Here is a 22,207-nt window from a genome sequence, read left to right as displayed (position 1 = left end):
TTACCACAATTTGTCATTTTCTAGACTGTGTTTGATGCTATTGTAATTACTGTTTGTACTACTCTAGCCAAGGTGACATAATTGTTCTAATCAGTTGTTTTTCTTGGTATTCCAAGACTGAGATTGCCTGAAGGTCATAAACATACTATAGGCCAGTGCCAAAGAACCAGGGTTTAGGCTGAATAGGCAGCAACTTCTTAGCCCCAATAAATTGAAGATGTAAGTTCATGCAACAGACTTAAAAGCCAAAATCCAGCTACACCTGGAGGGTATCTCTGAGATGCAGTCATTTCCTAAGTGTTCTTAATACTAACAATAAAGTACTTGCTATAAGCAATTTACAAACACAACCCAGGAATTAAACTAAGAAAAAAGAAAATGAAAAGACATGGAAATAAGATGCAATACCAGACTTAGAGCTCACCAATGAGGTCTCACCAATGAGGTGGGACAGTTTGAAAGCCACCCATCTGGATTCTCTGAAGTGGTAACAGTGGAAGTAATAAAGTAGATGAATGAGGTTGAAGTAATCAAATCAGAAATAATTTCTCAGGTAACTACAGAGAGGGTGACCACAGTGAAGGACATGGTTAGTGACTCTAGAGCAGATATGGATAGAAAATAGAAGAATTTAAGAAAATAATGTAAATCATGAATGTCCAGCATAGGAAAGAAATGAAGTCCATGAAACAGAATCAAACAGATATTCAGGAGATTAAAAATTCCATTGAAAATATATGCAGCAGAATGAGCCAATGTAGAACAGAATACCAGATATGTAAGACAGGGTTGTAGTTAGTGATTATGAAAAGAAGATTTCTTAAAAATAGCAAGGGACCATGAAAAATCAATCCAATTGCTGTTAGACAATAAAAAGAACAATAACATAAGATTGATCAGAGAAAATGAAAAAGCAGTAAATGGTGCAAATGATATAAATAACCTATTCACAGAAGTAATGGCAGAAAACTTCCCAAGCATGTAAAAAGAATTTGACAAACAGTGAGTGAGGCATGTAGAATGCCAATTAGCTATGATAAATAAAAAAATCTACTCCAAGGCATATAACAGTCAAGATTTCAGAAATTTAACAGAAGAACAGAATATTAACAGCTGTTAGAGAAAGGAAATAAATCACATATAAAGGAAAGTCCATCAGAATCACAGCAGCCTTCTCATCACGAACCCTTAAGTCAAGAAGAGAGTAGAGTGAAGCATTTCAAGCCATAAAAGAAAACAACCTCCAACCCAGATTGATGTACCCCACAAAATTATCGTTCAAAATTGATGGAGAAATAAGATACTGTCATGACAAAGAACACCTGCAGAAATCCACAACCACCAAACCAGCACCCCAAAATGTCCTAAATAACATTCTACAATATGATAACAAGGACTACAACTCCATGAACCCCAACAGAATGAATTCACTGGGCAAGGTTAACAATTAAATAGAGGGGAGAAAAGGAAACCAATAACAGTAAAATAACATGACAAGGGAAAGTCAGTAAATATCAGTTATAATCATCAATGTAAATGGTCTCAGTTCACCAATCAAAAGAAATAGACTGACAGGATGAATCAAAAAGCAAGATCCAACAACATGTTGCGTACAAGAAACACATTTAATCAAAAAAATTCATAGACTGAAAGTTAAAGGATGGAAAACTATATCATATGTGACAGGAACCAAGAAAAAAGCAGGGGTAACTATTCTATTTGCAGACAAAGTGGATTTCAAGCCAAGACTGACTAAGAGAGACAAGAAGTTTACTACATATTTATAAGGAGAACAATCCAAGAGGAAGCAATAACGATCATAAATACATATGTACCAGATATGAGTGTATCCAACTATATAAAACAATATTAATGGATATGAAAAATGAAATAAGCATGAATACAATTGTAATGGGGGACCTCAATACCCCACTGTCACAAATAACAGATCAACTAGAGAAAAAAATAAAAAAGAAATATCAGCACTGAACCAAACTTTCAAACAAATGGATTTAGTAGATGTTGATAGGGTGTTCTACCCTACAAAATCAGAATACACATTCTTCTCAGTTGCACATGGGATGTTCTCCAAAATAGACCACATACTAGTTCATAGAATATGCTTAAGTAAGTGCAAAGGAATTGAAATTATCCCATGCATATTATGAGACCATAGTGCAATGAAATTGGGAATCAATGGCAAAAAAAACTACAAAAACTTCATAAACACATGAAAATTAAATAACACCCTCCTGAACAACCAATGGGTTATGGATGAAATTAAAGAAGAAATTAGACAGCATCTACAATTAAATGATAATGCTAGTATAACATATCAGAAGTTATGGGACACAGTGAAAGCAGTCCTATGAGGGAAATTTATAGTGATGAATTCCCATATCAGAAAAACAGAACAAGCTCAAATAAACAGCCCAATGTTGAACCTCAAACTTCTAGAAAAAGAAGAGCAAGCTAAAGCCAAAGCACATATGAGGAAGGAAATTACAAAGATCAGAGAAGAAATTAATGCACTGGAGACTAAGAAAACAATACAGAGAATCAATGAATTGTAGAGATAGTTCTTTGAAAGATTAAATAAAATTGACTGGCCCTTAGCCAAACTTATCAAAAAAAGGAAAGGAAAGACTCAAATCCATGCAATTAGGAATGAAAACTATAAAATCACAACAGATCCTGCAGAATCTAGAAGACCATCAATGTCTGCATTGAGAACCTGTATTCTTTTTTTTGTTTGTTTTTTTCCAGTACTGGGAACCGAACTCACAACCTTGAGCTTGCCAGGCAGGCACTGTGCCGCTGAGCTAAACCCCAGCCCCAAGAACCTGTATTTTAATAAGATGGAAAACACAGAAGAAATGGACAAATTCCTAGGTACATATAAATTTTCAAAGTTGTATCAAGAAGATAGAAAAATTCTAAATAAACCAATATCAGTCAATGAAATTGAAGATGTGATTAAAAACAGTCCAACAAATATGAACCAGGCCCTGACAGATTCACTGTTGAATTCTACAAGAAATTTAGAGAAGATCTAATGCTGCTACTTCTTAAACTCTTAAATGCAATTGAGAGGGAAGCAATACTCCCAAATTCATTCCTGGAAGCAAGTATCACCCCGATACCAACAACAGACAAGTATCCAACCAAAAAAGAGAACTATAGGGCAATCTCTCTCATAAATTTAGAAGCAAAAGTCCTCAATAAAATACCGGCAAGCAAATCTCACCAAATCATCAAGAAGATTATACACCATGACCAAATAGGGTTCATCCCATGGATGCAGAGATGGTTCAACATATGCAAAACAATAAATGTAATGCACCATAGTAACAGAGCCAAGGACAAAAACTATATGATCATCTCAATAGATGCAGAAAAAGTGTTTGACAAAGCCCAACCCCGACTCATGATAAAAACCCTGCAGGAAATTGGAATAGATGGTCTTTATCTCAATCTGATTGAAAAGCCATCTATGACAAAGCAACAGCCAACGTCATACTAAATGGATGAAAACTGAAAGCTTTAACTCTCAAATCAAGACCAAGATAAGGATGTCCACTGTTACTACTCTTATTCCATATAGTTCTGGAAACATTCACCATGGCAATTAGGCAGGAGAAAGAAATAAAAGGAATAAGGATAGCAGAGGAAGTTAAATTACCACTATTTGCGAATGATGCGATACTCTACACAGAAGACCCAAAAAAACTCCATCAAAAGACTTCTAATTTAATAAGTTCAGTACCGTACCTGGATACAAAGACAACACTCAAAAATGCATAGCGTTTCTGTAACCAAATAACGAACTCACGGAGAGAGAAATCAGGGAAACACCTTTCACAACAGCATCCAAAGAAATGAAATACCTAGGAATCAACATAGGAAGTAAAAGACCTTTACATTGAAAACTACAGTATTCTGAAAAAGGACATTGTAGAGGATATCAGAAAGATATCCCTTGTTCTTGGTTACGAAGAACCAATACAGTGAAAATGGCCATTCTTCCAGAGTTGTTATACAGATTTAATGCAATCCTGATAAAAATACCAGTAGCATATCTTACAGAATTACAGAAAACAATCCTAAAATTAATTTGGAACCAGAAGAGACCTAGAATAGCGCAGGCAATTCTGGGAAACAAAGGTAAGGCAGGGAAAAAATGGAAAGAAAGGTTTTGTAAATAAGGAGAGGATGTGGGATTAAAGGGAGGAGGTGAATGGAGAATAAAGAAGCAGCAAGATATATCATGTACACATAGAAATTCCCTATGATAAATGTTATCTTTATGTATATCTAAAATGCACCAATAAAATTTAAAAAAGAATAAGAAAAATCAAACAAAATACATGCTACTTTATCTTCTTTTATTATCTTCTTTTATTCTTTTATAAAGAAGAGATTAAAATTCTTCTTTACGTATATTTAAGCTTCTGAGGTCTATTACTATTTTTGCCTCTGAAGATTTTCTTTGAATTTTTTTTTTTGGCAAGGAAGATCTTTGCATGAGAAATTCTAACAACTTTTGTTTATCTGAAAATCTTTTCTCTTCCTTTTTATATTTGAAGTATACTTCCAGTGGATATGGAATTCTGGGTTGGTAGTTGTTTCCTTTTGAGAGTTTAAATATTTCACTCCACTCTCTTCTTGTGTATTAGCCAATTTTCCATTGTCAGGACAAAATATTGTGCAGACACAGCTTACAGCAGAAAAGGGGTATTATGGTTCAGGGTTTCATAGGTTTTAGTCCATGGTTGGCTGGCTTGAAGGCAGAAATATCATGGTAGAAGGGCATGGCAGAGGAAAGCTTCCTACTTCATGGGATCCAGGAATCAGAGAGCTGAGGAAAGGCCAGAGAGGAAGGTGCCAGGGACAAGAATACACCCTTTCCTGTTACACACCCAGTGATCTACTTCCTCCAGCTGGGCCCTCCCTCTAAGAGCACATTCAGATATAAACTCATCAATAGATTAGTTCATTGATGAAGTTAATGACCCCATGATATACTTGCCTTCCAAAAACCTTACATCTAAACACGTACCTTTTGCAGGGACATTTTGGCCCAAATTATACCATCTTGCTCACATGCTTTAAAAAGAGCTTGGTTAGTTCCTCTATAGGTAATGTACTTACTTTCTTTCGAGGTTTTCTCTTTATCTGTGATTTTGTCCAGTTTGAGTGTGATACTGCAAGATGTTGATTTCTTATTATTTATTCTGAGACATTTCCTAGGATTCCCGGATCTGTACTTCTGTGCCCCTTCAATACTTTTGGAAAGTTCTCAGGGATTATTATTTGCATCTTCCTCTCTCCTTCTCTTCCGTTCTCTCTCTGGCCCCTCCCAACTCTATAAGGAAGTTCTCCTGGATCTCCATGGCAGACAAGGACAGAACTGAAGTCTGCTTTCTTCTGAATTCATGTGGCAGAAGGAAGAGGCAAGCCCAGAGACAGGGGACTCAGGGAAGGCAGAAGGAGTGTGGAGAAAGGGAAGGGGAAAGGGCAGCATCCTGCCAAGCCCCATGGTTGCAAGGAAGCTCCAGGGCACAGATGAGCAGAACCCTGAAGACCTGATGTCAGAAGGATGCAGGCCCAGGTGCTGATGTGTGCCCCAAGCTGGGGAGGATGCCTTGGCTGCGCCTTGGTGTGGATTCCTCTACTTCCCTGGCGTCCTGAGCACAGGGGACTAGGGGTAACAGGGACAGTGTCCTCAGTTAGACATTGGTTGGTAGAACAGAATAGATCAGAGACCCAGCACTCAGGGAGTGTGGGGAGAAAGGATGAGATCCCCCTTTCCATTACCACGCAGAAGCTCGCGCACAAAGGCGTCCAGGTTACTGTGAGGAACCTCACATGATGCCCCCTGCTGGGGACACCAGCACATGCACCACCCTCCTGGCCTTTCTGTCGCCCTTGGTCCAAGAGTTGAAAGCTTGTTTCTGAAGGTCATTGTGATACAGTTACTTTTCCTCCTCAACCACTAGATGCTGCTCTATACCCACTGAGGGCAGCTCTCTTGCTAATTCCGTGGAGCTGACTGGAAGTGGCAGTGTTTACCATGCTCTGATTTTGTGGCAATCACAGAGACGCCAAAGGTAGCTTGATCTTGTCCTCTCCTTAGTATGTCCCAGACTCTTGTCACAGATTAGCTCCCGTAATCTTTCCAGACCCTGTGATGTAAATTCCCAACCCATATGCAAGAAAATTGAGTCTCAGAAAAGTGATGTGATCTGCCCTGAGTCACACCACAACACCCACACCAGTCATGAGTTCACAAAGAATTTTTTATCTAAATCCAAATATGAGAGACAAAATATTGTCCTATTACCCTATTTATTTGTTTATTTATTTATAGTAACACTGGGAATTGAGCACAAGGCACTTGGACTGAGCTACATACCCAGCTCTTTTGAAGCTGGGCCTGGTGGTGCACACCTACAATCCCAGCACTCAGGAGGCTGAGGCAGGAGGGTCACTGGGAGTTTGAGGTCAGCCTGGACTACATAGTGAGACTGTATCTCAACAAACAACAAACAAAGAAAAAGAACAAAAACAAAAAAAATTTTTCTGAGACAGGTGGAATTATAAAGTTGCCCTGGCTGGGTTTGAACTTGCAGTCCTCCTACCTCAGTGCTGGGAATACAGCTATGTTCCAGCACACCTGGTTAGAAGTTGCTGTTTATTAAGCTCCTCCTATATAGACTCTATGTAGTCTTTCAATGTAAGATTCAGTTATATTGGGAAGTCTATAATTACTTACGACTTATTTTGACAAAATTTTACAATATTTACTTTTATTAATAGGATAATCCAATCACCAAGATAATCCAATCATCCTAATTTTTGGTTCTGTTTATAAAGTTTAGCTCTTTTTCTTAATGACAGCTTTTGGTATGATACAACTTTTTTGGTCATAATGCTCTCTGTTTGGTGCATTTACAGGTATGCATGCTGATTTACCAAGTGCATTCCGCAGGTTACCAGCAGAAATTTGTTTATAAAATCAAATTTTCTTCCAATTTAGCACTACGTCTTGTTCTTTAGGAGAAGTAGCTCTTGCTCTTGAATCTTTTAGGCCTGAAAATTATGTGAAAGAGAGATAGTACAGAACACTTAAAAATTTTGGCTATAAAGGAGAAGATAGGATCACTATCTCTGTTATTTCATACAAGAAAGACCATTTTAACGTCAAAGGGGTAGGAGGATCATAACTAGAAAACAAGATGTCCCTTCCTAGGCAGAGACAGCTGTCAGTAGTACATGAACAGTACATGAAATGTACAGCAGTACATATTTACTACAGATAAATTCTGACACTAGTCTACAGATTTCATTTATCTTTAACAGGGGGTGATAAAAATCTAGTGACTATTTAAAATAAAAAATGATTACAGTAAAAGACAGATTGCCATTAGTCTCCCTCACCCCACCCCCCAGCTTCGAACACACTTATCCCATCACTCTTGCAGCTTTCTGAAGCAGTTCTGGAAGTCTTTTTTTATGAGTGTCTTTATGAGATGTGATAAAAAAAATATTGTGACTACTGCTAAGGGTCATCTAATGGAAAGGCCGGCTTGTAAATACATTACAGTGTGTCCTTACTGACATTTTTTTTTCTTATCCACCTTATTAACTAAATCTGGCCTTGTGCAAGTCCTGGCTCTTTCTCAAAGTCCAAATGACCACATACAGTAAACATTTTGAATTAACTCATACACTGAGGCAGCCATGACAGTGCAACTAAAGATACTCAGAAAAGAGGACGTCCTGAACTGCTTCAGGAAGTGACAAGAATGATAGGATAAGTATGTTAAAAGAGAGGGAGTATTTTTGAGGCATATAAGTAGTAAGGTATCTTTTAGTATAATAGTTTTTAAATTTAAACATACGCTATATGTTTTGATTATACCTTGTACTTTTTTTTTTTTTTTAACAGTACTGGGGACTGAACCCAGGGCCTTTGTACTGAGCTATATCCCTAGCCCTTTAAAAATTTTTTTATTTGGGACAAGGTCTCACTAAGTTGCCTAAGCTAGGCTGGAACTTGTGTTTCTCCTGTCTCAGCCTCCCAGAGTACTGTGGTTAAAGGCTACTCCTCCAGCACATATCTCATATATTTTAGCTGTGTGATCTTGAATAAGCAACCTTACCTCTCTGTGCCCTATTGCTTCCTCTTTGATTGCTGCTAGGATAAGATAACTTGTAGGGGCAGATTAGAGGGACGTGAAAAACCCAGGGCAAAACACAGTTGAGTAACACTGTAAAATCATCACGTGCTTATCTGTGGCTGATGACTGTAAGATCATCACATGCTTATCGTGTACAATATGCTTGAAAAAAATGCACCCTACTGTATCTTTTATGAAATTGTTACTCACATTTAGTGTATGCTGACCCCTTAGCCTTCCCAGAAACAAGGGCTCAGATCCTGATTGGCCTAGCCCATACCAATCAATAAAGCAGCTTGCCCCTATAAGTATGGGCACATCTCATATTCACTGGGACATCCTGAGTGAGATGACCCCTACCTTGTAGCACCACTCTGCTGCTAAGATAGTGTTATGGTTTGGGTCTAGATGTCCCCGCTAAGTCTCATGTGGTCATAGGTGGGGGTTTTTCAGAGGGGGCTGAATCTAGAGTATGTGATGCTGGGATTAAGGGTGTGTGTGATTACTAAATCAGTGCACTGATTGGCTTGACACTGCCCTAATCCTTGTCACCTGGATACAATATAAGGGACAGAAAGAGGCTTGTTTTTTCCCTTATTGTTTTGCTGTTTTCTGCATGCAATGAACTGTTTGCTGCCCTGCTGCCATGTGCCACCTTGCCTTGGAGCCAGCTGATTCTGGACTGAAGCTTCTACAACTGTGAGCTAGATAAGCCTTTCCTCTTTTAACATTGGGTATTTGGTATTTTGTCTCAGCAATGAGAAAAGTAACTAAGACAGAATTTGGTACTGGAGAAGTGGGGTCCTTGCTGTGACCAAACCTGACCATGTGGTTCAGGAGCCTTTGGGACTGGTTTATAGGAAGAGTTTGGAAAGGTTTGGAGAGCCTGGCTGAAAAAGTAGAGCTGGAAGAACTTCGGTGGTACTTGATGGGAGATTCTGGTCAGAGCTCAGAAGACCAGAAGGCTGATAGAAACTCTGCTGGTAAAGACCAGGCTCAGGAGGTTTCTGGTGGGAAGGACCACATTGGCTGTTGGACTCCAGACAATGTGTGTTATACCTTGGCAGAACGTTTGTTTGTATTTTGTTCATGTCCAGAGACTTTGCCTGAAATGAAGATTGAGGGTCATGGACTAATTAATCTGGCAGAAGAAATTTCAAGGCAGTCTAATATTGAGGCAGTGGCATGGCTACTTTTATGGGCTTTTAGCCAGATTTATGTTGAGAATCAAGAGCAAAGAGCTCAGCAGAATGATTTAAAAAGTTTTGAGTTTAGCCAGAGAGGAAACTCCAGTAAAGCTGTGGACTGCAAAGACAGAGCAGAGGAGATCTTGATTGCTGAGAAAGAACAGGAAAATAGAAAAGATGGCCTGAGGGCATCACAAGAAACAGCAGGACTCCAGCCTTTGCAGCCTCAAGTTTGCAAAAGTGAAAGATTTTGCTTTGGGAAGAGAGCCCCAGAGCATTATGTTCCAGAATGGCAGAGGCCTAGGGAAGTTGTTCCTCAGGATTTGGTTCATGGGCAATGGACCCCTACAACCAAGAGAAAAGAAAGCCTAGCTACTGCTCCAGCTGGCAGCAGATTTTGGCATCGTCCACGTGGTGCTGGCTTTAGATGCATGCAGAATGGAACAGTTGTGGGATCAGGAAGGCTGCCACACAGATTTCAGAAGAAGGAATGGGAGGCCAGGCAGTGTGCCCCTGAGAGAGCAGTGTGTAAAGCTGTGAGTGTGAAGCCAAAAGTGTATCAGAGACTCCAGAAGTTTGAAGAAGCCAGGAACATGGATCATCTGAGGAAAGCTTCAAGGAGTGAGCAAAGCCAGCTACAGAAAGAAGCTGTGGGAGCTACAATTACCAGCAGTGCTGTAGGGGTGGAGTCACCAAACCTCTCTGGACTTCACAGTTTGGCACAGGTTGTTGGGAATTCTGGAAGTGGAAATGTGGGACTTAATGTTTACTCTGGGTCTTGCTTTGTTCCCGTTCCTTGCTATCCCCCTATCTGTAACTTTTGGAATGGAAACATCAACCTTGTGCCATTGAATGTTGGAAGTGTTTAACTTCCTTTTCATTTGTACAGGGGCTTGCAGCTAAGAGTGTGCCTTAAATCTCAGAGGAGACTTTGGACTTGGACTTTTCAGCAATGTTAAACTGTTAGGACTTTGGCAATGCTTAGAGATGGACTAAATGCCTTTTGCATAAAGGGATATGCATGAATCTTTGGGGGTCCAGGGGTAAAATGTTATGGTTTGGGTCTAGATGTCCTCCCAAAGCCTCATACAGTCATAGGTGGGGGCTTTTCAGAGGTGGCTGAATCTAGAGTGTGTGATGCGGGGACTAAGGGTGTGTGTGATTACTAAATAAGTACACTGACTGGTTTGTCACCATGCTAATCCCAGTAGCCTCCATACAATATAAGGGACAGAAAGAGGCTTGTTTTCTCCATGTTGTTTTTGCTGTTTTCTGCATGCAAGGAACTGTTGCCCCTCTGGCATGTGCCATACTTTAAATAAACTTTTGCTTGATACTATTCCAGTCTTGACTCCCTCATTTTCTTTCTTTCTTTTTTTTTTTTTCTTGAAAGTAGTAAGGATTCTTATTGTCAAAACAAGAAAAAGAAGACACAAATAAATTAATTGTAACAATTTTAGACTGCAGGGCTTTTCTATAGAAGGTCAGTTCCTTATGTAAACAAAATGCTACCCAAAACAAAAAACAGCAAATATTTGACAGTGTTCATGACATTGAACATGTATATACTAAGTGAAAATAAAAAGGCAGTTTCTCTTTTCTTTCTTCAGTAAGATATGCATCACATAAGACTCCCTCATTTTCTAAGAGTCCCATGTCTCCATTCTTTGCAGGAGTGAGGGCAAGGTCCCAAAGAGATTTGGAGGGTCGTTATGGGGGACTCTTAAACTCCCAAAAGACCCCCTCCCCACCAGACACAACGTAACAAGGGCAAGAATGTACCTGACTATGATCTTAGCAATTTACGTAAATCACTTCATCTTTACAGTTCAATGGGATGAGACTGATGTTACTATTATACCCATTTTCCAGATGAGGACACAGAGGCATAGAGAAGCTGAATCACTTCCCTAGGATCCCACAGTAGTATTATAGACTGAACATGTGTGTCCCCTGCCCTCATTCATATGTTGAAGCCCCCACCCTCAGTATGATGGTATTTGGAAGTGGGGCCTCTGGAAAGTATTGGGTTTAGATGAAATTATCAAAGTGTGGCTCTTGAGATGTGATTGTTGTCCTAAGAAGAAGAGGAAGAGCCCAGTGCTCATGTGCGCAGTGCTATGTGTGGAGAGAGTGAGAAGGCAGCCAGTGATGAGGCAGGAAGAGGGCTCTGTAAGGAGCTGGGTCTGGAAGAGCCTGAAATCAGATTTGCTCTTGTTCAGAGGCTTGCGGAAATGTGAGTGACAGATGACATCACCGAGCAGTTGACATGGGAGTGGACAGCTTGTGGAGCCTGGAGAGGAGCCAGGCAATCAGGGGAGAAGCTGAGGGTGGAGGAGGCGGGCCGGACCTCTAATCAGGGGAGGCCCCCAGTAGAAAGAAAAAAGCAGAGGAAAGGCAAATTTCTTCTCTCTTTTCTGGAACTAGGGCACCTTTCTGCCTTGGGATATCAGAACTCCAGGTTCTCCATGCTTTGGGGTCTGAGCTGCTTAGGTTCACAGGCCTCTAGCCCCAGACTGACAGTAGCATGATCTGCTTCCTTGGTGCTGAGGCCTTCAAACTTGGACAGAACTATGCTACTAATTCCCAGGGTCCCAGCTTCTGGATGGCCTATTGAGGACTTCTCAGCCTCCATAATTGTATAAACCTAATTTCCCCTAATAAATGCCTTCTCATACACAGTGTGATAAATATACGGTGAATGTTTAAATAAAATTTATTACTGTGAAAGACACATCCCCATTAATCACTCTCACAATCCTCTCCCTCATTTTGAACACACTTATCCCATTGTTCCTGCCACAGTTCTGGAAGTCCTCTTTCATGCCTTTTTGAGGTGTGATTAAAAAATACAGTGAAAAATATATAATGGCTGCCAGCGCCAAGTGTCATCCAATGGAAAGGCAGTCTCATAAAAACATGGTGTGTCATCATCCACACTACTCCAGGGATCTGGCACCATGCAACCCCTAGCTCTTCTAAAGACCATGGAAAGGTAAATGTTTTGCATTGATTCAGGACATGAAGGCAGCCATGAGCGTGCAACTGAAGATAATCAGGAGAGAGGACTTCCAGAACTGCTTCTGGAAATGGGAAGAATTATGGGATAAGTTTGTTTGAATTGAGGGGGAGTACTTTGAGTGGGATTAATGACAATGTGTCTTTTACTTATAATTTAAAAAATTAAACATTTGCCATATTTCAAAATCATACTTTGTATATTTATACACAGAGTTCTCCATATCTATGGGTCCCACACCTACAGATCCAACTAACCGCAGATTGAAAATATTTTTAATAAGTTGTACCCTGTACTGAACAGGTACAGATTTTCTTTTATCATTTTTCCTAAACAGTAAAGTAAGACAACTATTTACATTGTAATGGGTATTACATCAGATAATTTAGAATAAAACCAAAACCCTATGCCCCATCATTTATGAAAATCAACTCAAAATGGACTAAAGACTTAAATGTAAAACTAGAAGGCTTAAATGTAGTAATTATAAAACTAGTAGAAGAAAACACTGGAGGAAAAGCTTTAGGATATTGAAGTGGACAAAGATTTTTTTGGAGAGAACCCCAACACCATAGGGAACAGAAGCAAAGGAAACAGAATGAAGAGACAATCCACAGAACGGTAAGACTGTTTGCAATATATACTTCCAACAAGGGGTTGATATCCAGACTATATAAAGAACTCAAAACAACTCAACAGCAAAAACCAAAACAGAACAAATAGTCGGATGAATGAATGGGCAACAGACCTAAATAAACATTTTTCAAAAGAAAATATACAAATAGCCAATAAATATATGAAGAAATGTTCAATATCACTCATTGCCAGGGAAATGTAAACCACATCAACATTGAGATATCCCTTCAGCCCAGGAAAAATTGACATTATCAAAAAGACTAAGCTGGTTGTGGTGGTGCACACTTGTAATTCCAGCACTTGGGAGGCTGAGGCAGGAGGATTGCTGTGAGTTCAAGGGCAGCCTGGGCTACATAGGAAGTTCAAGTTCAACCTGAACTACATATTAAGACCTTGTCTCAAAAAAAAAACCTAAAAAAGACTGAAAATACATCTAGTAAGATACATCTTGGTAAGGACGTACAGAAAGGGAAACTTTGGTACATTGCTGGTGGGAATGTAAATTAGTATAGCCATTAGAAAAACAGTATAGGGACTCATCAAAATATATGACTGCTATATAATCCAGTAATCCTACTACTGGGTATGTATCCAAAGGTAATGAGATCAGTACAGCAAGCAAACATCTGTATTCTCATGTTCATTGCTACCCACAATGCCAAGAAATGGCAACCACTTGTGTCTACCAGCTGATGAATGGAGAAAGAAATGTAATGAGTCATAAAACAGAATGAAATCCTGTCATTTGCAGCAACATGGGTGGAACTGAGGTCATTATGGTAAGGGAAATAAGCCAGGCACAGAAAGGCAAGTACTAGAAGATCTCATTCCTATATGGAAACTAACAAGTCAATCTGATAGTAGAACAGAATAGAGTAGTCATCACTGGAGACTGGGGAGAGGAGGGAGACAAGTAGACGGGAAGAAGTTTCATAAGGGGCATCAAAACATCAGATAGAGACCTTACCTCCAGCTCTTTAGCACAGGAGGTTAACTATAGTGAAAAGAATCTATATTTCAACATGACCAGAAGAGTGTGAATTGCCCAACACATAAAAATGACTCATGGTGGCAGAGATGGAAATGCTTATTACTCTAATTATTACAAAATGTACACATGTATTAAATTACCACAATGTACCCCATAAAGAGGTGCAAATATTAGTCTCTATCAAGAAGCTGCTTTACAGAAATGTGTGAGGTAACTATATCTCCAAATTAAAATGAATATCCAGTATTAAGGATTTACCTGCACAACAGTGCAACTATAAAAAAAGTTTAAAAGAATTGGTGACTTAAAAAATCCTTAAGTGGCAAGGCCAAAGAATGACCAAAACCTGGGAGCAATCATTGAAAAATCGGTACAACAGATTTTTACCATCATTTATTTATTTCACTTATGCTGGGCAAGCACTCTACACCCTAAGCCCTACCACAGATATTAAAAAAAAAAAAAAAAGACCCCATAAGCCGGGCATGGTGGCACACACTTGTAATACTAAAACTCTCAGAAGTTGAGGCAGGAGGATTTCAAAGTCCAGCCTAGGCAATTTAGCCAGGTTCTGTCTCAAAAAAAAAAAAAAAAAAAAGGCTGAGGATGTAGCTCAATGTAAAGGGCTTGTGTTTGAGCCCCTGTAACACACACTCACAAGACCCCACATACCTTCATGCTTACATATCACAGTGAATAGTGAATCCACTGCTGGGAGATCTCTGCTAAGGAGAAGATTGTGGCTACATCTAGGATTGAATCAAAGGATGGTCACAGCAGCTGCATTTAGTTACACTGGCCTCAGCAGGGCTGTGTTTAGAGCTAGAAAGTGGTATGTTCACCTGAATGGTTAATAGGTGAGAGGCATGGTGGGAAGGAAGCAGGGGGAGCTGATCCCCGCCTCCGCTTCCATCCACAAGACTTAGGAGCATCTCTGAGCCCACCAGGTGCAGCTCAAGGTCCACTTCATGGTGGGCGGAAGCTGGAGCCACCACAGGGATAAAACTACAGGTAGGGGAGGGTTCAGGGCCTGGCATCCGCCCACTAAATGTGCAGGGCATTTTGCTGAGAGGCTGGGCTGTTCCTCCCATTTCCCCAGGCTGGTTCCTCCATTTTTGTGACCGTTTCCTGATACAGGGCTGCGTTTGCCCGGAGGAGTTTTGCTGTTGCAAAGAAGCCTTGAGCCTCCAACTGTGACTGTGAGATCAGTGAAGACCTGAGCAGCTGCCTGGCTCTCAACTCAGACTAATTACTGAGGAGGTGAGCTATGGGGGCAAGGCCCAAGAACTGTAGAGAAGAAATCAGGTCTCAGTGGCTCAGGTATAGGTACGGAGTGCTACTAGGGGTCCAGGGATCCTGAGCTGTGCAAATGCTTGTTAGGTGGGAAGAACTCAGTATTTATCTGACTCATAGAACAAGTACATTAGCAACTCAGACTGTCTGGGGAGTCTGCACAGAGGAAAAAGAATGGAGTCAACAATTTTCTCCCATTTTGGGGACAACTTTACTGTGACAGAGATGCTCCTGGGTCAGTGCAGGGGCAGTCAATACTGTAGGTGTGATTGGAAAAGGTGTTTCATTAGTAACCTGTTTCCTTACTTGAAGTCATAGTTGGCAACCTGTGATCCTTAAGGGTGTCGCCTCTGCTGGTCATCGCCTTCAGGACTGCAATGTCTGGCAGGGCCAGGACCCGGGCCCGAGGCCGAGCGCGCCGCTGGAACATTGCCCACGGAGCGGCGGCCGTGAGTCCTGTAACGTTCTGTAATGTTCGCTGTTTGCTTTCTGCAAAAATTTCCCCTGAGAACAGAAATGCCTACGAACACCTCATTCTTCCTTGAATATTCCTATCTGCCCCTCTCTACGGCTTGCGGGACTTTGCCAATTCACTCTTCTCCTTCAGGTTTTGATTCCATGTCAATGCCTCACTATACTTCCCCATTGCCCCTATTAATTGGTGCAACCTGGTCCCTTTATAACACACTTTCCCAATCCTCCCTGGTTCTCTTTGTTCTACTCTTTTTCATTTCCCTAGCAACTGCCACATAAGATGAAATGGTATTTTTAAAAAAGATTATCAACACATTTTATTAGTACATGTTTGGGATGCATAACAAATACATTCATTGTGAAGAATTGGTAATGTACATATCACATCTTGATCCTTTCTACTACCCCTTCTCTCCCTCCTCTAGATTCCCTTCCCATTTGCAAGATGACCATCTTGTTTCCTGTTATCTTTTATTTTGCTCTATAAGTTATTTATACTTCAGGTTTCTTTAAACACAAGGGAGTACTACTTAGCCATAAAGAATTTTTTTTTTGTTGTTAGCCATAAAGAATTAAGTTGGGGGGCTGGGGATTTAGCTCAGCGGCAAAGCACCTGCCTGGCAAGTGAAAGGTCGTGAGTTCCATTCCTGGTACCGGAAGAAGAATGAAAAAACAAACAACAACAACAACAGCAACAACAACAAAGAATTAAGTTGGGTTATTTGTAGGGAAAGATGCATCTTGAAACCATAATGCTAAGTGAATTTAACCAGACACTGAAGCTGCAGTACTGCAATATGTTATCTTTATTTTTTTTTGTGAGACGGGGTCTCACTATGTGGTTCAGGCTGTCCTCGAACTCACTGTGTAGCCCGGGCTGGCTTCAAATTCACAGTAATCCTCCTGCCTCAGCCTCCCCAGTGCTTGGAATTACAGGCGTGTGCCACAACGCCCGGCTACAATATGATATTTTAAAAAGTTGGCTTTTTGTGACTGGAATGTGAGCATTTCCAAGGAAGCTCCTTTGCTTTATTGCCTGGTGGTATAGTCTGGATGCTGAATACACACACAGGGAACGCTATTCTTTATCTCCGCAAACACGCAGGCCCAGCAGGCTGCTCCGCTGCAACCTAGACGCCAGCCACCAAGCGAGGCAGGCCACGCAGTTGCACCTGAGCAACCCAGACAAGCACAGGGAGGAGTTCAGCCTCCAAGTGAGAGGAGGGAAGAAGGACGTGGTGAGGGGCATAGAAAGGACTGCATGGCATAGTAAGTTCCAGGCAGAGAGCCTCACTGTTTCTTTTCTTTTCTTTTCTTTTTTTCTTTGTCTTTTTGAGACAGGGTCTTGCTATGCAGTTCAGGCCGGCCTTGAGCTCACTTTGTTGCCCAGGCTGGTCTTGAACTCGAAACGATCCTCCTGCCTCAGCCTCCCGAGTGCTGGGATTACAGGCGTGCGCCACCACGCCCGGCTCAAACCTCACTGTTTCCAGGGTGGTGGCAGGATGGGAAGCATGCTCCACTTGCAGCTACCTCCCTTCCTGTTATGTGACTGTGGATGTTTTATCTGCATACATTTCTAACGCTTATGAAAAGAGCACAGTGCCGCAAACATGGCAGGCGGCCACCTCATCTCCGGGCCCACTGGTGACTTTCGGCTGCAGAAGCTGGGCGGGTGGTGACACCAGGTCCACGGCCCCCGCGGCAGCGCCGTCCTCCTCGGCGGTCAGGACCTCAAGCCTGGCAGTGGCGCCCCCTTCGTAGGGGTCTTTTGCAGGAGGTTCTTTTTTCTTTCTGTTTTTTTTTTTCCGGTACCAGGAATCGAACTCACAACCTTGAGCTTGCCAGGCTGGCGCTGTGCCACTGAGCTAAATCCCCAGCCCCTGCACGAGGTTATTTTACACCCTCCTCGCCTTCTTCGAGCTGTCCTAGTAGCTGCGCGTGAACTTCCTATTTTTCCACGTCGCGGGCATGGCAATGCTCAACATCAGCTTGCAGATACACATTTGGGGCGGGACCAAGCAATACCTGCGCCTAACACAGCAGCGCGCGTGGAGCCCCAAAATCTCGCGCGAGTGGAGGGGCACTGTTTGCGCCTGCGCTACATCCTTCGCGCCTGCGCTCTAGCGGTCCTCGCCAGACAGTGGGTGAAAGGTTGCTGCGACTAGGAGGAGGGGATGCACGACTTTGGGAATGTACCTTCGGTTAAGAGACACGGAACTGTTTTTAAAGCAACTCTTCCTGAAAACAAATTCCGGACGGATGTCAAGATGTTACAAAGGGCACAGAATGCATTATGGAAAAGGAAGGATAAGTTTTAAAGGGACAAAACCCTTTGCCTGTGCAACAAACTCAAATGATGTATTTTAAAATTAAGAAATCAGTAAATATAGCCGAACCTGGTGACGCAAGTTTGTAATCCCAGCCCGCTGGAGGCTGAGGCAGTTGGATCATAAGTTTGGGCCCAGCCTGGGCAATTTAGCGATTTAGCAATGCTGTGGCTGTTTTATTTATTTTTGATAAATAGAAAGGGCTAGGGATACAGTTAAGTGTGAAAACTCTTCAATCCCCAGCACCGCGCAGAACAACCCAATAAGATTCAAGAATATTGAATTTGATTGACTGTAAGTAAGACATTGAAGAAGAAGCTGATTGTAGTTTTTTTTTTTGGGGGGGGGGTCATACTGGAGATTGAACCCAAGGTTTTTTTTTTTTACTGCGCTACATACCTTTTTTTTTTTTTTTTTTTTTGAGTCAGGATCTGGGTAAATTTCCAAATTGTCCAGGTTGGACTTGAACTTTCCATTGTCCTGCCTCTGTCTCCAAGAGCGCTAGCATTACGTGTGTGCACCATCATAGTGGCTGTCACGTATATCTTAATTCCACGAGAGAAAACATTGAAATTTTAATGCTGCAGGATTTTGAACCAATGGTGGGAACGTGAGAAGACAAATTCTATTTCAGTGACCTTTCAGTGTCCACTCTAGTTTTGTGGTCTTGGGCGACTCCATTAATCTTTCTAAACCTGTTTAACTGTTAAATGAGAGCAAAAATACTCACCTTGAAAATTAGCGTTAGAATTCGAAATAAGCTTGCTTTAGTTCTTGATATGTGCATAATAAACAGTATTTTTATAACGAAAAAAAGAAATGATGATCATTATTCATTGCCAATTCAATATCATTGTTTCTCAAATTCAGATAATATATTTGTATATGTTAAGCCTAAACTAATTAGGAATCCTAGGGATGTTATTGTCTGGGCTTCCCAGATTGCGTTTAAAAGGTTCAATAGCTGTTTGACCATCTCCGTGCTTTCCTATCTTGTAGCATCCTTACAGATGACAGGACCTTTAGTATGAGGTGAGTTCCCTGGCTCAGCTGTTGTAGTTTGCCAAGGACTTGGGTAATGTACTGTTCTCACCTTTCTTCTTACAGCAAAATAACTTGTGATAGAACAAAACTTTTAATATTAAAAAAGAAAAATGTAGGCAAGTATTTTAATAGTAAACTGGTACAAAATCCAGAACCCATGTAATAGCATTGTAAATTTGAAGGCATAAACTTGAAGCACACTTTTATCACTTCTCTTCAAAGTTGTGACTAAATATTATCAGAAAGTACAGTGTGTAGCAAATGCCAATAAGTGATACCTGTTTTCTCTCACTGAAATTCTAATATGGTTAAGTTTCATTGCAGGATGTGTCAGGAACTAGCTGAGAAGTTGATATAATTATTCTAAACGTAGTTAGTTTTTCTATTGTAGAAACTCAGATTTTAGAATGGTATAAGATCACCATATGCTAGGAACAGTAGCTTTCAGAATGAATATTTGAAGGAAAACTATCTTTGTAATGCAAACCATGATTCCCTTAGCCATTCAGGGATAGGAATTTATAGATATATGTTCTTTCTTTCACAATGCACCATGTCTCTCAGAAACACTGCTTTGCACTCTCATTCAAATAATGTCTCTTTAGAGTAAATATTTAAGCCTGTAAAAGTGTTAAAATAGTATGAGTTTTTCCCAGTTGCTCTCAATATAAAGGGTAGATTTGTCTTTCTGCATCAAAGGCCAATTCTGTGGAATGTTTTGAGATTTGTTAATCATTTGGTGTTTTCTGTTTTTTTTTTTTTTTTTTTCTTTTTTTTGAGACAGGGTCTTGCTATGCATTTCAGGCTGGCCTTGAGCTCACTTTGTAGCCCAGGCTGGCCTTGAACTCACAACGATCCTCCTGCCTCAGCCTCCCGAGTGCTGGGATTACAGGCATGCACCACCACACCCGGCTCATTTGGTGTTTTCTAATGCACATGAGAGAGCGGTGTGGTGCTGTGGGAATGGGCTTATGAGCCTATTCTAGAACCATGGTGTTTTAGAAACTTATATTGTGAGCAAATCCTGGTGAAACAGGACAAATACAGCAGCAGGAATGGGTGAAGGGCCAAGGCAACCCCTTGATGTAGGCTGCAGACTCCTTGGGAAAGGTTTCTTGGTAACACGCTCTTTGCTGGTGACCCTTCAGTGAAATGCTTGGATCCTTTGGCGCCATCTTTTCTCTTTCAAATGATTTTGATGGATTTTTAATAGTTGGGAGTTCATGTTCATTCTGCTTTTCTCTTTTTACTGTACGACTTTGTGGCTTGTATATTTATTCTACGTAGAACAGCTTCCATTCACAGCTGGATTGCAGGCATTATCTGTGAGGTTGAGGAATCCACCTGGAATTTTTCAGGACCTCGTGGTGAATATGAGGGAGAAGTTGGAACGTGTTAGGCACTCAAAAACGGGTATACTGGCCTGCATCAAACTTTATAAAGCTGTTCACTGTAAACTTTGGTTTAAAAATAAGGAATTCTGTAAGGCTTCATATCACTGTATGGAGAGGTACCTCATTCTCAATATGTTTTTGTAATAACATTCCCTTTTGTAAAAATGGCAGTTTGTTATAGAGTTCTAGATAGACTACATATTTCTTTGCCTTTTACCGCCCCTAAAATAGAATGACCCAGTTATTTGGTTGCTCTAGGATTTTTTAAAAAAATAAACATTGTTCCACACAGTGGCTTTTTTTCCTTCAGAAGTTGCAAAGCCTTGGGTTTTGAGCTACTCTTAGGGTAAAAAACATTTAAATCTTGTATTTAAACCCTCTAAATGTAAGCTTACATCTGGGTTGAGCTGAATTGAAGATATTCTAGCTATCTGGCATGTGCAAATGTTAATTCATTATCTCCATGTTTTGACCTGTCATTGGCTCTCAGTATTGTAGCGTCCACATTGTCTTGGCTGTCATCAGTCACTTGGTTATTGTCACGTGCTTCAATTTCTCAGGTTCTGAAGGTTCACTGATACCACTGTTAGGAAGCCATTTTCAAGTGACATATCCCCTGTGGACTGTGTATAAGTACAATATTGACGACAAACCAGGCATAAAAGATATAGATCTTCGTGAAAACTTGCTTTTTCAACAGGAACCAACACTTGGATGGAAACTCTTTATTATTACCTAGAAGGCTACAAAGTCCTGTTAAGTAATGTTATTTGACATTTTCTTTCCTTTGTTAACATTTCACCCATGCACTTTGTGCGAAAGACTGCTCTCCCAGTAGTGATGGGTTGGATACCCAAGTGCAGGGTGACTTATAATTGAGTAGAACTTAAATTTTTTTGGAAGAACGTCTGGACCTTTTTTGTTTTAGTCTTAGAATATGGAACTTGTTAGCCGGACCCAAGATGGTGTTGTTATAAAGGTAAGAGTCCAGCTTTGCAAAGAACTCAAGTCTACGCACCCAGATTGCCTGCGTTACTACAGTATTTTCTTTAGAAGGTGTGTTAGTAAACTCTAGTTCCTTTGAGATCCCATTGTATTTCCTCATGTTTATTTTTTTAACAGTCTCCTTGTTAAGAGAGAGAAGGGGGTTTGATGTGAAATGATATTTGAGTGATGTGCAAATATTTGTGCAGTATGCACACACAGTGGCTTGTCCTTAGCATTTATCCACCCTGCCCACCTTCACTTCCTGCAGCTGGCACCTGTTGGGGAGGGGTAGCAGATGTCAGTTATGTGCATCCATGTATATTCCTCTCTGAAGCTCATAAAATTGTTTTCTTTTCTACACTATGATGACCAAATATGGAAAATTAAGAACTGGGACATGTGATTTGCAAAATCTATCTTAAATTAGTTCTGGGGCAAGTATAAAATAATATACATTCTGCTGATCTTTATATTTTGTTTTATATTATGAGAAGACAGATAAATTGAGGTAAAATGAACCTTTATGTCTTATCATGTAACTTATCAGGCACTTTGTGCTAATTGACAGTATAAAAACAGAGTCATTGACAGACTGTTTTCCTAATGTGTTCTTATATGTGTTAACAAATGCTTTATAATATTCACTGCCCTTTTAACACATCTTAGTCTTTG

The 22,207-nt window shown here is 40.6% G+C and overlaps 1 pseudogene; it reads right to left on the bottom strand.

Moving 5' to 3' along the window:
• The window catches only part of LOC102018158, a 33,558-nt pseudogene that overhangs the window by 2,326 nt on the left and 9,025 nt on the right, over positions 1-22,207 (bottom strand).

The sequence above is a fragment of the Chinchilla lanigera genome, unplaced genomic scaffold (genome assembly GCF_000276665.1).
Source record: "Chinchilla lanigera isolate Chin_1 unplaced genomic scaffold, ChiLan1.0 scaffold00054, whole genome shotgun sequence".
NCBI classification, from domain to species: Eukaryota; Metazoa; Chordata; class Mammalia; order Rodentia; family Chinchillidae; genus Chinchilla; species Chinchilla lanigera.
The sequence above is the reverse complement of the archived record's forward strand: the minus strand, read 5'-3'. Positions and strand labels throughout refer to the sequence as shown.